Source organism: Salvelinus alpinus, chromosome 21, assembly GCF_045679555.1.
Source record: "Salvelinus alpinus chromosome 21, SLU_Salpinus.1, whole genome shotgun sequence".
Lineage (NCBI taxonomy): Eukaryota > Metazoa > Chordata > Actinopteri > Salmoniformes > Salmonidae > Salvelinus > Salvelinus alpinus.
In genome coordinates this window covers 21,286,041-21,300,933 of record NC_092106.1, presented here as the reverse complement: position 1 = coordinate 21,300,933, position 14,893 = coordinate 21,286,041, and positions in this window count along the sequence as shown.

The window sequence follows — 14,893 nt, the reverse complement described above, 5'->3', positions numbered from 1 at the left end:
GAAGATCTGTAGGGAGGAGTGGGCCAAAATCCCTGCTGCAGTGTGTGCAAACCTAGTCAAGAACTACAGGAAACGTATGATCTCTGTAATTGCAAACAATGGTTTCTGTACCAAATATTAAGTTCTGCTTTTCTGATGTATCAAATACTTATGTCATGCAATAAAATGCAAATTAATTACTTAAAAATCATACAATGTGATTTTCTGGATTTTTGTTTTAGATTCCGTCTCTCATAGTTGAAGTGTACCTATGATAATAATTACAGACCTCTACATGCTTTGTAAGTAGGAAAACCTGCAAAATCGGCAGTGTATCAAATACTTGTTCTCCCCACTGTATAAGAAGCCAGGAATGGTATTTATAGCGGATTTTGAAAAGGCATTTGATAAAGTAAGACTGGAATGTATCTATAAATGCCTGGATTTTTTCAATTTCGGTAATTCTCTTGTAAAATGGGTAAAAATAATGTATAGCAACCCCAGGTGTAAAATAGTAAATAACGGCTACTTCTCAGAGAGTTTTGAATTGTCAAGAGGAGTTAAACAAGGGTGTCCGCTGTCACCATATCTATTCGTTGTCGCCATCGAAATGCTAGCTATTAAAATCAGGTCCAATAACAACATTAGAGGATTAGAAATCCAAGGCTTAAAAACAAAGGTGTCCATGTATGCCGATGAGTCAAGTTATATATTAAATCCGCAAGCTAGATCCCTGCAATGTCTCATTGAAGACCTAGATAACTTTTCTGTACTCTCTGGACTAAAACCTAATTATATGATAAGTCTACAATATTACGTATTGGATCCTTAAAAAATACAACTTTAACATTACCCTGCAGTTTACCTATAAATTGGGCTGATGGTGAAGTAGACATACTCGGTATTCACATCACAAAAGATATAAATAAGCTCTGTATAACGATGGGTAACGATGCTTCGAGTGTGGCTGTTGTCGATGTGTTCCTGGTTCGAGCCCAGGTAGGGGCAAGGAGAGGGACGGAAGCTATACTGTTACACTGGCAATACTATAGTGCCTATAAGAACATCCAATAGTCAAAGGTATATTAAATACAAATGGTATAGAGAGAAATAGTCCTATAATTCCTATAATAACTACAACCTAAAACTTCTTACCTGGGAATATTGAAGACTCATGTTAAAAGGAACCACCAGCTTTCATATGTTCTCATGTTCTGAGCAAGGAACTTAAACGTTAGCTTTTTTACATGGCACATATTGCACTTTTACTTTCTTCTCCAACACTTTGTTTTTGCATTATTTAAACCAAATTGAACATGTTTCATTATTTATTTGAGGCTAAATTGATTTGATTTATGTATTATATTAAGTTAAAATAAAAGTGTTCATTCAGTATTGTTGTAATTGTCATTATTACAAATTAAAAAATATTTTAAAAAATTAAAAATCAGCCGATTAATCGGTATCGGCTTTTTTTTGGTCCTCCAATAATCGGTATCGGCGTTGAAAAATCATAATCGGTCGACCTCTAGTTTGTACACATGCATATACACACACTCTCATTCAAATAAACACATACAAGAATGCACACATACATGTAATAGTGCCAGACATGCACACAAACATATACAGTTGGCATTGCTGTTATGATTTTAGTTGTCCTTGATGTCCTTTGTTTTAAATGTATTTTTTTGTTTTATTATTTTTTGCATTGTTGTTTGCTGTTTTCTTCTGTCTTTTCCTTTTTTCTCTTTAGTTCATTCTCTTGGTTGTTGGTACATTGGGGGGGTTCTTGGGGGTGGGGAATGGAATTAATTGTATTTTTTATTTTTCTTCCTGTGGGGGGGGGGGGGGGCCTGTTGGAGGGGTCTTGAATGGTTGAGGGACAACTATTGGGGAACTGTGGGGGGGATCTTGGAGGGTTCGGGTTCACGTTTTTTGGCCTGGTGGTGGATCGGTCAACGTGCCCTTGAGCATGGCATTGACCATGGATGTTTCTGTGTGTCACTCTGAATGGGAATCTGTTGGATGACTGGTATGATGTAGTTGTTGAGCGGCTTCACTGCAAGTATATTGTGTTTTGAATATTCAATACATAAAAAATAAATTAAAAAATGTCAAAAGAAGGAAAGAAATTCCACTAATTAACTTTTAATAAGGCACACCTGTTAATTTAAATGAATTCCAGGTGACTACCTCATGAAGCTGGTTGAGAGAATGCCAAGAGTGTGCCAAGTTGTCATCAAGGCAAAGGATGGCTACATTGAAGAATCTCAAATATAAAATATCTGTTGATTTGTTTAACACTTCTTTGGTTACTGTCAGGACCCGGTGCGAGAAACAGTCACTAATAATCAGCAGAACCCAGAAGATGAGGCAGACACAGTAGTTCTAGAGATGGTGGTTTAATAAAAGAACAAAAACTTCAGGCAAAGAATCTAAATCCACAATGTCCAAACATAAAGCCAAGAGGCACAAAATGGAAATCCTCAAAAATGCAAAAGAAACTCCACAAAGTGGTAAAAACAGCAGAGAAAAACAAACCTCCAAAGACTACTCAAAAATACACACAAGAACTAAACCAGAGAACCTCTGGAAAATCCAATAAGAGAAATATATTTACAGAACAAGGCTTGGGCTGGGGCTGGGTGCTAACTTACAAACACTGAGCAAAGAACTGAGGAACACACAGGGTTTAAATACAAACAAGGGAACGACCTACAGGTGCAAACAATAAAAGAGCAAGGAAAAACAAAAGGTTCAAAAAAGGTGCAATGGGGACATCTAGTGACAAAACCAGAACAGTCCTGGCCAAAACCTGACAGAATCCCCCTCCTAGGAACGGCTCCTGACGTTCCTACCAGCCTTCTCAGGGTGGAGGGCCCTGAACTGACGAATGAGGTCAGGGTCCAGTATGTCCTTGGCAGGAACCCAGGAGCGCTCCTCGGGACCGTAGCCTTCCCAGTCCACCAGATACTGCCAGGACCGCTGCACCCGGCGGGAATCCAGTATCCGGTGGACGGTATAAGCCGACTGGCCTCCGATGACACGGGGCGGAGGGGGAGGTCTGCCTGCCGGGATAAGGGGAGAAAAAACAACAGGTTTTAATAAAGAAATGTGAAATGTTGGATTGATCTTAAGGGATCTGGGTAAGTGCAGGCGAAAAGTAACGGGATTGACTCTCCTGGCAATCTTAAAGGGACCGATGAATCTCTGGGACAGCTTGCGAGACTCCACCCGTAGCGGTAAGTCCTTTGTTGAGAGCCATACTCTCTGGCCGGGGTACAGGGTAGGACCGGGACGGCGACGTCTGTTGGCTTGTCGCTGGTACTGCTGTGAGGCACGCAGAAGATTAAGACGGGCCTTCTTCCACGTAAGCCGACAGCGTCTGATGAACCTCAAGGCTGAAGGCACTCTGACTTCTGCCTCCTGGTCCGGGAACAATAGCGGAGCATAGCCAAACTGACACTCGTGCGGAGACATACCAGTGGAGGAGGAGCACAAGGTGTTGTGCGCGTACTCGGCCCAAACAATGAAGGATGACCATGTGGATGGGTTGTTGGAGACCATACATCTGAGGGTGGTTTCCAGCTCTTGATTCATCCTCTCAGTTTGGCCGTTGGACTCCGGATGGTACCCTGAAGAAAGACTGGCTGTGGCCCCTATGAGTTGGCAGAAGGCCTTCCAAAACCTTGAGGCGAACTGGGGACCTCTGTCGGAAACCACATCTTGCGGAATGCCAAAGACTCGGAACACATGGTTAATCACCAACTCAGCCGTTTCCTTGGCAGAAGGTAATTTGGTCAAGGGAACAAACCTGGCCGCCTTAGAAAACCTGTCGATGATGACTAGGATCGTAGTATTACCATGGGACGGAGGAAGGCCAGTAATAAAGTCCAACGAGATATGGGACCAGGGTCGGTGGGGAATAGATAAAGGGTGAAGGAGTCCTTGAGGGCGGAGGTGAGAAGATTTGCCCTGGCAGCACACGGAACAGGCCTTGACGAAAGTGGCAACGTCTTCTTTTATGGTGGGCCACCAGAACTTACGCTGGATGAACTCCAAGGTGCGACCTACGCCCGGGTGACAGGTGAGGCGAGAGGAGTGCCCCCACAGAAGGACTTGGGACCTTGCTGCCTTGGGAACAAACAACCGATTGGCAGGACCTCCTCCAGGACCCGGTTCGATGGCTTGAGCTTGTTTCACGGTATCCTCCACTTGCCACGAGATCGGAGCCACGATCTTAGCGGCAGGAAGGACAGTCATGTCAGTATCTTCTCGAATGGCAGGAGAGTAGATACATGACAAGGCGTCCGGTTTGAGATTCTTCGACCCGGGTCTATAGGTGAGGATAAACTGGAATCGGCTGAAGAAAAGAGACCATCGAGCTTGTCTGGAGTTCAACCGCTTCGCCTGCTGGATATACTCCAGATTTTTGTGGTCCGTAAGCACTTGAAATGGTTGAGAAGCCCCCTCGAGCCAGTGTCTCCATTCCTTCAATGCCATCTTAACCGCTAGGAGTTCACGATCCCCCACATCGTAATTCCTCTCGGCCGGGGTAAGCCGGTGAGAGAAGAAGGCGCAAGGATGAAGCCTCTTGTCTTCACCCCTCTGAGACAGGACAGCTCCAACACCAACCTCTGATGCGTCTACCTCCACCACAAAAGGTTCATCCGCCGTCGGTAGTGTCAGGATGGGAGCAGAGAGGATGCGCTGCTTGAGTCCTTGGAAGGCCGTCTCAGCTTCTCTTCCCCACAGAAACCTTGTGTTGCCACCCTTGGTTACAGCTGAGAGAGGGGCTGCCACCGAGCTGAAGTTCTTGATGAACTTGCGGTAAAAGTTGGTGAAGCCCAGGAAACGCTGAACTTCCTTAACGGACTTGGGGGTGGGCCAATCCGCTACCGCCCCTACCTTCTTGGGGTCCATCTGGACTCGACCGGGTTCCACTATAAATCCCAGGAATTGTACTCGAGAGGAATGGAATTCACACTTTTCCGGCTTAACGTACAAATGGCTGTCTAGGAGGCGTTTGAGCACTTGTCTGACATGCTTAGTGTGTTCTTGAAGGGAGCTCGAAAAGATGAGGATGTCATCCAAGTAAACAAACACGAAGATGTTAAGCATATCCCTAAGCACATCGTTTATGAGCGCTTGGAACACAGCCGGGGCGTTGGTCAGGCCGAAGGGCATCACCGAGTATTCGTAGTGACCAGTAGGCGTGTTGAAAGCGGTCTTCCACTCGTCCCCGGGTTTGATCCGCACAAGATGGTATGCGTTCCGCAGGTCAAGCTTAGTGAAGACAACTGCTTCCTGGAGCAGCTCAAAGGCTGTGGCCATAAGGGGTAGCGGGTAGCGGTTACGGACGGTTATGGCATTGAGTCCCCGGTAGTCAATGCAAGGTCGTAATCCACCGTCTTTCTTGGCCACAAAGAAAAACCCTGCTCCCGCCGGCGAGGTAGATGGACGCATGAGGCCTGCTGCCAGAGCGTCCTTGATGTAGGTATCCATAGCAGCTCGTTCGGGAGGAGAAAGGGAAAAGATCCGACCCCTGGGAGGGCAGGTCCCCGGAAACAGGTCGATGGTGCAATCGTAAGGTCTATGGGGTGGTAGTTTGGTGGCCCTCTGTTTGCTAAATACCAGTTTGAGATCATGGTAACACTCGGGAACTCGGGACAGGTCGATGGATTCTAGAGACTCGGAAGGGGAACTCTGGGAACTCGGGAAGATACAAGTGGCTTGGCACGTAGGACCCCACTGCTTGATAGTGCCCACAGACCAGTCGATGTGAGGGTTATGGCTGTGAAGCCAGGGATAACCAAGGACGAGAGGGAACTCGGAACAGGAGATCAGATGAAAGTTCATCACTTCCTGGTGTTGGGAAACTGAAAGTCGCAAGGGGGTAGTGGCACGAGTGACAAGTCCAGATCCCAAAGGGCTTCCATCCAACGTAGTAACCCTTATGGGGTCACTTAGAGGTTCAGAGGGAACGCCATTCTCCTTCGCCCAGACACCATCCATGAAGTTACCTGCGGCTCCAGAGTCTACCAAGGCTTGAAGGGGAAGCTCGTGGTTGTCCCAGGGAAGGGTAACTGGAATGAGCAGGCGGGAGTTCGATGGATGGGAGGAGGTTATGTTTCCCGTTACAGTCCTCCCAGGCCTGCACGGGAGAGTGCGTTTTCCCTGGAGCCCGGGACATGTGGAGAGGAAATGGCCCGGTTTGCCGCAATATAGACAGCATCGCTCCCTTATCCGGCGGTCTCTCTCAGCCTGGGAGATGCGTCCAGCCTGCATGGGTTCCGGTGGAGTCAGCGAGGATAAAGGTGGAGACTCGGAGCTGGGACCGATAGGAGCTAGGGTGAGAGATCTACGGTTGAGCTCTCTCTCTCTCAGACGCTGGTCTATGCGTGAAGCCAACTTGATCAGGGACTCGAGGTTGTCCGGTGGTTCCCGAGTGGCCAGTTCATCTTGGATGGTGTCGGAAAGACCCTTCAAAAAGCACACTGTGAGCGCCTCGTCGATCCAGCCACTCGCTGCTGCCACCGTGCGGAACTGGATGGCATAGTCCGTCACGCTGCGCCGACCTTGGCTGAGAGTCAGGAGCTGTTTGACTGAGTCAGGACCGCTGGTGGGATCTTGAAACACTCGCTTGAATTCTTCAGCAAAGGTAGAGTAGCTGGCACAGCAGGGACTTTGGGCATCCCACACAGCAGTAGCCCAGGCTAGGGCTTTTTCCGACAGCAGGGTGATGATATATGCTATCTTGGACCGGTCGGTGGGAAACGACGAGGGTTGCAGCTCCAAGGAGAGAGAACATTGGGTGAAAAAACCCTTACAAACACTTGGATCACCTGAGAACCGTTGGGGAGGCGGCAGACGAGGTTCAGCCAGGGGGTTAACTGCCACGGGCACTTGAATCTGATGAACTGGAGCAGAAGCGGTTGCAGGAGAAAGTTGATCAGAAATCTGTTTTATGGAAGTCATCATCTCCGACAGAATTTGAGAATGTCCAGCCAGTAAGGCCTCTTGCTGAACCAGAGCAGCTTCGTGACGTTGGACAGTCCCCTCGTGGTGGGACAGCATGGGAAAAAAGTCCTGGGTACTGGCTGCCTCTGGGTTCATATTAATGGCTCAGTGTTTCTGTCAGGACCCGGTGCGAGAAACAGTCACTAATAATCAGCAGAACCCAGAAGATGAGGCAGACACAGTAGTTCTAGAGATGGTGGTTTAATAAAAGAACAAAAACTTCAGGCAAAGAATCTAAATCCACAATGTCCAAACATAAAGCCAAGAGGCACAAAATGGAAATCCTCAAAAATGCAAAAGAAACTCCACAAAGTGGTAAAAACAGCAGAGAAAAACAAACCTCCAAAGACTACTCAAAAATACACACAAGAACTAAACCAGAGAACCTCTGGAAAATCCAATAAGAGAAATATATTTACAGAACAAGGCTTGGGCTGGGGCTGGGTGCTAACTTACAAACACTGAGCAAAGAACTGAGGAACACACAGGGTTTAAATACAAACAAGGGAACGACCTACAGGTGCAAACAATAAAAGAGCAAGGAAAAACAAAAGGTTCAAAAAAGGTGCAATGGGGACATCTAGTGACAAACCAGAACAGTCCTGGCCAAAACCTGACAGTTACTACACGATTCCATGTGTTATTTCATAGTTTTGATGTCTTCACTATTAATCTACAATGTAGAAAATAGTAAAAATAAAGAAAAACCCTTGAATGAGTAGTTGTGTCCAAACTTTTGACTGGTACTGTACGTCTGACCAAAACATAGCCTGCTGTACCTGACTGTTAGTAGTCAATAGGCAGACATCATACTATGGGTGGAGGTAGTAGCCAGACATCATACTGCGACTGACCAAAACATAGCCAAAACATATCCTCTCTGAGCCTGACTTTGTTCTCTTCACTGTTCATCTGTTTTTCTCCGTGTTGGTCCCTCATGATGAGAATGGTGATGAAAGACTTGCTAGAACTCCTGTGTGGCTTATTAAGACTTTTTGAACATCATAAACATTTTTCATTCATTATTAATAATTTTGCAGTGCCTAATGTGCATTGTTTGCAGTGCCTAATGTGCATTATGTGCAACAATTTGTTGCTGTACAGAGAGAGCCCGGTCTCAGTATTTACTCTCTAATATCAGGCTTAATTAGGCTAAAGTAAGAGAGAGATCTGAGTTGTCCTAATGAGCCCCTCAGCCCCCAGCAGCTGGTTGTGATGCTGCTCAATGGCAAAACATCTGACACTCATTCTCAGGCAATCAGTCTCATAATGATATACTGTATATCTCTACAAAACAATGTATCAACAACTACACTAATGTAAGACCCATAATATGACCTCATACCATAAGAGGTCAAGTTCTTCAATGTTCCCAAAAGACTACATCATCAGAAGATAGACAAGGTAAGAGTAAATATGAACAAACAAGGTGATACCATCATACAACACTCAATTAAAAACAAATGAATATTTTAATTTCATAACAGGGGACATGCGGCTGAACTCAATTGTCAGTCACCTAAAAATAATGCACCTTTCTGTCATCTAAAGGCCAGTGTTATTTGTTGCCTAATCAAAATGCTAAGAATAGTTTTATGTTGTTATACTGAACAATAAGGTTGTTATAGTCATACCTGATTATAAATGTAATGAATATTGCATTGTTCTTTTATATATCGCCCATGTATGGTAAGCAAAATGACGTTGAAAAGACGTCTTCTCCAAACATTTAAGTTAGGTTCATTTTAGGTTCTGAATGTGAGGTGAAAAGACGTATTTTCCAGACTTTGAAAATACGTATTTTCCAGACATTGAAATCAGGCTCATCAGTTCCTCATGAAAGTTGAAAAGACGTCATTCACAGACATTCAAAATACACTTTTTTCCCCCATTTTCTTTGTCATATGGCCAATTTTAAACTGCACATACTGTCACGAACGTTGTAATCCTCCTCGTCTGAGGAGGAGTAAGGATCGGACCAAAACGCAGCGTGGTTAGAATACATACTTCATTTAATAAACGAAGACGAAACGAAGAACACTTGACAAACTATCAAAACAACAAACCGAACGTGACGCTATATAACGAAAGTGCAGACACAAGCAACCAACGTATAGACATAGACAATAACCCACAAACTACCCAATGAATATGGCTGCCTAAATATGGTTCCCAATCAGAGACAACGATAGACAGCTGTCTCTAATTGAGAACCAATCTAGGCAACCATAGACATACATACCTAGACTAGCAAACACCCATAGACATACAAAAACCCTAGACAATAACAAAAACACCTGCATCCCCCATGTCACACCTTGACCTAACTAAAATAATAAAGAGAACAAAGATAACTAAGGCCAGGGCGTGACACATACATTCTCAATGAAGTAAGCACCATATCACAATAATTATTTTAAAATGGATTTTATATAGGAAAGAGGAGCCAATTGAAGATTACAACATAGAAATGGTCAGATTCTCCATCACCCAAGTTATAGACTGTTTTCTCTGCTACCGCACGGCAAGCAGTACCGGAGCACCAAGTCTAGGACCAAAAGGCTCCTCAACAGCTTCTACCCCCAAGCCATTAGACTGCTGAATAATTCAAAAAAATCGCCACCGGACATTTTACATTGACCCCCCCTCTTGTACACTGCTGCTACTCGCTGTTTGTTCGTTACCTATGCATAGTCACTTCGCCCCCACCTATATGTACAGATTACCTCAACTAGCCTGTACCCCTGCACACTGACCTGGTGCCCCCTGTATATAGCCTTGTAATTGTTATTCTTATTGTGTTACTATTTATTATTACTTTTTATTTTAGCCTACTTGCTTTTAGCCTACTTACTTCTTGAACTGCACTGTTCGTTAAGGGCTTGTAAGTAAGTATTTCAAGGTAAAGTCTACACTTGTTGTATTTGGCGCATGTGGCAAAAAAAGTTTGATTTGATTTAGAATATTTATTAGTGTTTCCAATGACACAGGCACTTATGTTAGATTTTTCAAAAGCTTTAAAAGGGGCAATCTGCATGTTTGAACTATAATAAAGCGTTTCCCTGCCACTGATTTGGTAAACAGGTGAGAGATGGGGCTGGAAATGTAACCACTCTCAAACTCATGGACAGAGCTATCAATACAAGGACTAACCATCCATATAAAAATGATAGTTTTAACCATGTTTTGAGGCTAAACAGTATTTATTTATATTTACATTGTTTACAAACAAAGGAGTAAAACAAGCTTGTGTTTTGGTTTATGAAGGGGAACAAAAGTTGAACCAAGCTCATGGAAATCTATAAGTTATATTCTTCTAGAAAAACCACTACATACAGTATGTATCACTAATTTAAAAGTCTGTAAATGGATGAAGAAACTGAAGATTGTCCCCTTTTAAAACTGACAGTGATGATGTTCAAAGCAGTACAATTGGCAGAATAAACCAACAGATCCGTTCAACTACAATAACATTCTCAGTAAGTTATAGAAATATTTTTTTCTTGCTGAGACTGTGATATGTTGTTGTTTATCTACCCTAGACTATTAGTTGCTCTGAATAAGAGTGTCTGCTACATGACCAAAATGTAAATGTAAAAACAAATACTTGCAAAGCATGCTGGGTATTATTCCAATGAGCCCCGCCCCCAAATAAGTACACATTTGGTCGGTCCAGACCAGACCAAATCTGAACAGTCATAGATGTCTAGGCTGTTTCACAAGTTTGAACAGCACAGTACAGTATGGCACAGTTCAGTACAGTAGAGCACAGTAGAGTTTCGTATGGTAAAGGACAGTAGAGGTTTATTCGGTAGAGTACAGTACGGTACAGTTTAATGTCATACAGTACAGTACAGTAAAATGTTATTCTGTAGAGTACAGTAGAGTACAATATGTTGAATCTGTTTGAAATTCACTGCTCTCCTGAGGGACCTTACAGATAATTGTATGTGTTTGGTACAGAGATGACGTAGTCATTCCAAAATCATGTTTAACACTATTATCGCACACAGAGGGAGACCATGCAACTTATTATGTGACTTGTGAAACAAATGTTTACTCCTGAACTTATTTAGGCTTGCCATAACAAAGGGGTTTAATACTTATTGACTCAAGACATTTCAGCTTTTCAGTTTTAATAAATTAGTTTAAAATCTATTTTTTTATGAGGTATTGTGTGTAGGCCAGTGACACAACATCTCAATTGAATCAATTTTAAATTCCGGCTGTAACACAACAACATGTGGAAAAAGTAAAGGGGTGTGAATACTATCTGAATCCACAACATGGCAGATGCTGAAAAGCCAGAACACATATGTTTTTTCAACAACATGTATTATGTTATGGTATTATGGTTATGGTAAATAATATCAAAGGCTGCACTGACATCTAAAATAATTTATTTCAACCAATCATAAGTCATTTGTCTCAGTGCAATACATGTTCATTGCCCTTCTCTATAAGCATGCTGAAAGTCTGTTGCTAATTTGTTTACAGAGAAATAAAAGTGTATTTGCTCAAACACCATTTTTTTCAACAGTTTTCTAAGAGCTGGCAGCAAGCAGATAGGTTGGCTGTTAGTGTCACGTCCTGACCATAGTTCTTGTGTGTTTTGCTTGTTTAGTGTTGGTCAGGACGTGAGCTGGGTGGGCATTCTATGTTGTGTGTCTAGTTTGTCTGTTTCTGTGTTCAGCCTAATATGGTTCTCAATCAGAGGCAGCTGTCAATCGTTGTCCCTGATTGAGAATCATATATAGGTGGCTTGTTTTGTGTTGGGGATTGTGGGTGGTTGTCTTCTGTCTTTGTGTTCTGCACCAGATAGGACTGTCTCGGTTTTCATATTTGTTATTTTGTATTTTGTATAGTGTTCACGTTATCGTCTCTTCTTTATTAAATCATGTTGAACACTAGCCGCGCTGCATTTTGGTCCTCTCCTTCATCCCAGGAAGAAAGCCGTTACAGAACCACCCACCTAACCCGGACCAAGCAGCGTGGAAACGGGCAGCAGCGACAGCAGCAGCGGTACAAGGAGGAATGGACATGGGAGGAAATCCTAGACGGTAAAGGACCCTGGGCAGAGCCAGAGGAGTGTCGCCGCCCCAAAGCGGAGCTGGAGGCAGCGAAAGCGGAGAGGCGGCATTATGAGGCGCTAGCAAGGCAGAGCGGCTGGAAGCCCGAGAGGCTCACCCAAAAATTTCTTGGGGGGGGGGGGGCTAAAGGGGAGTGTGGCGAAGTCAGGTAGGAGACCTGCACCAACTTCCCGGACTTACCGTGGAGTGAGAGGGCGTCGTACTGGTCAGACACCGTGTTATGCGGTGGAGCGCACGGTGTCCCCAGTACGCGTGCTTAGCCCAGTGCGGGCTATTCCACCTCGCCGCACTGGCCGGGCTAGAGTGGGCATCGAGCCAGGTGCCATGAAGCCGGCTCAACACATCTGGCCTCCAGTACGTCTCCTCGGGCCGGTGTACATGGCACCAGCCTTACGTAGGGTGTCCCCGGTTCGCCAGCATAGCCCAGTGCGGGCCATTCCACCTCGCCGCACTGGCAGGGCTACGGGGAACACTCAACCTGGTAAGGTTGGGCAGGCTCGGTGTTCACGAGCTCGTGTACTCCTTCACGGTCCGGTATATCCGGCGCCACCTTCCCGCCCCAGCCCAGTACCATCAGTGCCGACACCACGCACCAGGCTTCCAGTGCGTCTCCAGAGCCCTGTTCCTCCTCCACGCACTCTCCCTATGGTGCGTGTCTCCAGCCCAGTGCCTCCAGTTCCGGCACCACGCACCAAGCCTCCTGTGCGTCTCCAGAGCCCTGTACTCTGGAGAGCCCTGTTCCTTCTCCCCGCACTCGCCCTGAGGTGCGTGCCCTCAGCCCGGTACCACCAGTGCCGGTACCACGCACCAGGCCTATAGTGCGCTTTGAGAATTCAGTGTGCCCTGTTCCTGCTCCCCGCACTAGCCTTAAGGTGCGTGTCCTTAGCCCGGTACCTCCAGTTCCGGTACCACGCACCAGGCCTACAGTGCGCCTCAGCCGGCCAGAGTCTGCCGTCTGCCCAGCGGCGCCTGAACTGCCCGTCTGCCCAACGCCGTCTGAGCTGTCCGTCTGCCAAGCGCCGCCTGCGCTGCCCGTCTGTCCTGAGCCTTCAAAGCCGCCCGTCTGTCCTGAGCCTTCAAAGCCGCCCGTCTGTCCTGAGCCTTCAAAGCCGCCCGTCTGTCCTGAGCCTTCAAAGCCGCCCGTCTGTCCTGAGCCTTCAGAGACGCCCGTCTGTCCTGAGCCTTCAGAGCCGCCCGTCTGTCCTGAGCCTTCAGAGCCGCCCGTCTGTCCTGAGCCTTCAGAGCCGCCCGTCTGTCCTGAGCCTTCAGAGCCGCCCGTCTGTCCTGAGCCTTCAGAGCCGCCCGTCAGACAGGAGCCGCTAGAGCCTTCCGCCAGACAGGAGCCGCTAGAGCCTTCCGCCAGACAGGAGCCGCTAGAGCCTTCCGCCAGACAGGAGCCGCCAGAGCCTTCCGCCAGACAGGAGCAGCCAGAGCCTTCCGCCAGCCATGAGCAGCCAGAGCCTTCCGCCAGCCATGAGCCGTCCTCCAGTCATGAGCCGTCCTCCAGTCATGAGCCGTCCTCCAGTCATGAGCCGCCTTCCAGTCATGAGCCGCCTTCCAGTCATGAGCTGCCCTTCAGTCATGAGCTGCCCTTCAGTCATGGGCTGCCTTCCAGTCATGAGCTGCCTTCCAGTCATGAGCTGCCCTCCAGTCATGAGCTGCCCTCCAGTCATGAGCTGCCCTCCAGTCATGAGCTGCCACTCAGTCATGAGCTGCCACTCGTCCGGAGCGACCATTCAGTCCGGAGCTGCCCTTCAGTCCGGAGTTGCCCCTCTGTCCGGAGCTACCTCTCTGTCCTGAGCTACCTCTCTGTCCTGAGCTACCTCTCTGTCCTGAGCTACCTCTCTGTCCTGAGCTACCTCCTCTATTTAAGGGGGACCTTTGTGAAGGTTCCTAGACCAGGGTCGGGGGCGAGGGTCGCCACTCAAAGGACGCCAAGGAGGGGGACAAAGACAATGGTGGAGTGGTGTCCTCGTCCTGCGCCGGAGCCGCCACCGCGGAGAGATGCCCACCCAGACCCTCCCCTGGAGTTTTAGGGGTGCGCCCGGAGTCCGCACCTCAGGAGGGGGGTACTGTCACGTCCTGACCATAGTTCTTGTGTGTTTTGCTTGTTTAGTGTTGGTCAGGACGTGAGCTGGGTGGGCATTCTATGTTGTGTGTCTAGTTTGTCTGTTTCTGTGTTCAGCCTAATATAGTTCTCAATCAGAGGCAGCTGTCAATCGTTGTCCCTGATTGAGAATCATATATAGGTGGCTTGTTTTGTGTTGGGGATTGTGGGTGGTTGTCTTCTGTCTTTGTGTTCTGCACCAGATAGGACTGTCTCGGTTTTCACATTTGTTATTTTGTATTTTGTATAGTGTTCACGTTATCGTCTCTTCTTTATTAAATCATGTTGAACACTAGCCGCGCTGCATTTTGGTCCTCTCCTTCATCCCAGGAAGAAAGCCGTTACAGTTAGAACCATTAAAGGCTTCTTTACTATTCTTGGGTAGCGGAATGACTTTGGCTTCCCTCCAGGCCTGAGGACAGATACTTTTCTCTAGGCTCAGATTAAAGATATGACAGATAGGAGTGGCTATAGAGTCAGCTACCATCCTCAGTAGCATTTCATTTAAGTTGTCAATACCAAGAGGTTTGTCATTATTGATTGATTAAAATAATTGGCAACATCAAATGGTTTTGTGATGAATAAGTCATCTGATTCGATGAAATTATAGAGTTAAGTTTGTCTTTCTGCCCATAATTTCCAAGTACTCCAAAGTTTTGTTCCCCATCATTCTTTATATCATTGATCTTGGCAT